Source organism: Penaeus japonicus, unplaced genomic scaffold (genome assembly GCF_977035675.1).
Source record: "Penaeus japonicus unplaced genomic scaffold, GWHDUDI00000001_assembly GWHDUDI00000001, whole genome shotgun sequence".
Lineage (NCBI taxonomy): Eukaryota > Metazoa > Arthropoda > Malacostraca > Decapoda > Penaeidae > Penaeus > Penaeus japonicus.
In genome coordinates this window covers 52,151,655-52,153,960 of record NW_028234403.1, presented here as the reverse complement: position 1 = coordinate 52,153,960, position 2,306 = coordinate 52,151,655, and the positions used below count along the sequence as shown (strand labels likewise).

The 2,306-nt window shown below is 29.1% G+C and overlaps 1 protein-coding gene across 1 annotated transcript in view; it reads left to right on the top strand.

Annotated features, from left to right (window-relative positions):
• Positions 1–861: 861 nt before the first annotated feature.
• Positions 862–2,306, top strand: part of LOC122245963 (protein O-linked-mannose beta-1,2-N-acetylglucosaminyltransferase 1) — a gene marked incomplete in the record, with an annotated part of 21,551 nt that continues 20,106 nt past the window's right edge. The window contains 1 exon segment of the mRNA XM_086542259.1: positions 862–1,347.

Sequence of the window (2,306 nt, the reverse complement as noted above, 5' to 3'; positions counted from 1 at the left end):
ATATATATATATAATATAATATATATATATATATATATATATATATAAGGGAGCAATACATATTTATATAATTAAATGTATATATATATATATATATATATATATATAAATTTATGTATATGTATAAGAATATATATGTAAACATACTCACACACATATATATATATATATACATATGTGTGTGTGTGTGTGTGTGTGTGTGTGTGTGTGTGTGTATACATGCACATACACACACACATACAGAAAGTTCCTCATCAATCGGAAGCTTACGCCTGATGAGGAACTTTCTTTAAAAAGTATGGGTGTGTTTAATTAACTTTGTTATGTACACGTTGCTGTGTTTGTGTTTTTGGTGATTCATATATATATAAATATATATGTATATATATAAATAATATTTTATATATATATATATATATATATATTTATATATATATACATATATATATATATATAAATATCGATATATAACATATACTATAATACAATATATATAAATATATATATAAATATATATATATATATATATTATATATAAATATATATAAATATATATATATATAAATATAATATAACTATAAATAATTATATATGCATACATATATATACATATATATATATAACATATTAGAAAAGGTCTTGGTTCTTGAATTCTAATATTCTGCCGCAACTTCCTCTTCCCATAACAAAAAAAAAAACAAAAAACAACAGTAACTCCAGATCATGAATTTTATGTTTTCTCTCCAACATCAATGTTTTAACCGTTATCTCCGTCCAACCCAAATCACTAACGCTTTCCCTTCCCTGGGAAGGTAATTACCCTAACATGACCTCAGGCAACCCGGCTGCCACGTTGTCCATCCTCCCCACTCTGACCTTGGTGCGTTCTCCACTCACGACCGCAGCTGGTATTGGTCATTTCGTGATAAAATAACTGTGCGCACGTATGTCGTAGTGTTATCGAGTGATCTTTTTTTTCAGTTTTGAGACGTAACTACGCTTTGTTTTCTAAAGATAAATTAGGTTCTTATTTAGGAACCTAAGCGTATGTTTTACCTGAATGAAATTGAAGGATACGACGGTCAGCGATTCTTTTCTCATCAGTGTTCTTACTGGAGATTTTACGAGTGAAAATGTAAGGTGGATATATAATTCTAACAAACCGTAAGAGAAGTCGGGCATAATTGTGACAAGCTCACAATAATATTTTGACAACTTTTCTACGATTGAATATTAAGGAAAAGTGGATAAATTGACGGGACCACGGTCAGAGAGGAAAATAGTTACTGACAAAGAAAACGGTGTCAGGGGAGACTAAGGAAAACATCAACTTGACTAAAAAGGAAGGTAAGACAATTGTAATCAAAGTATGTTTGTGACACAACAGATAAACAACATAGTCAATATACTTCCAGACATGACAGCAGAACAGAATATATTTACAAAACTTCCAAACCAGAATCATCTAATTGTCTCTGGGTCTGTCCATACCTATTTTTATATTTATCTATATATCTATATCTATAGATGAAATATTATATATACATACATATATACATATATATATAAATATATATATATACATATATATATATATATATATATATATATATAATAGACATATAATATATATATATATATATATTATATATATATTATATAATATATATATTAGTCTGTGTGTGTCTGTGTGTGTGTGTGTGTGTGTAGTATTTTTTCATATATATATATATATATATATCTATATATATATAAATATATATATATCTCTATATAAAAATATATATATAAAATATATTATATATATATAAATGTAGGTATATATATATATATTTTTTTTTCCAAAACCTAAGTATTTTGGTTGGTTGTCCGTGGCAGTAAAGCGTTCTTATCTCTGCCTCAAAACCTATGATATGAAAAGACCGCGGCAGTCTACATACTGCCGCCACCCCACATTAGTACACTGATACTGAAAGTCAATCCAACTCGAGCTTAAAGCAGAAAGGCAATATCAAACATCATGGACAATTCCATCAGTATTCCAATTAAAAGTTGAACGAAACAATAATTATATTATTTGTGCCAAAAAAATTTTGTGGATGAAATGATTCCGGACAACTGGGGGGGGGGGAGGGGGTGGATTCCCATATCCAATAGTGGGGTGGCGGCAGTATGTAGACTGCCGCGGTCTTTTCATATCATAGGTGTTTGAGGCAGCGAAAGACCTTACAGGCCACGGACCAACACCAACCAAATCTAACTTTGGTTTTGGAAAAATATCAGTCTTTTTCAGTGTTCAGAGATCT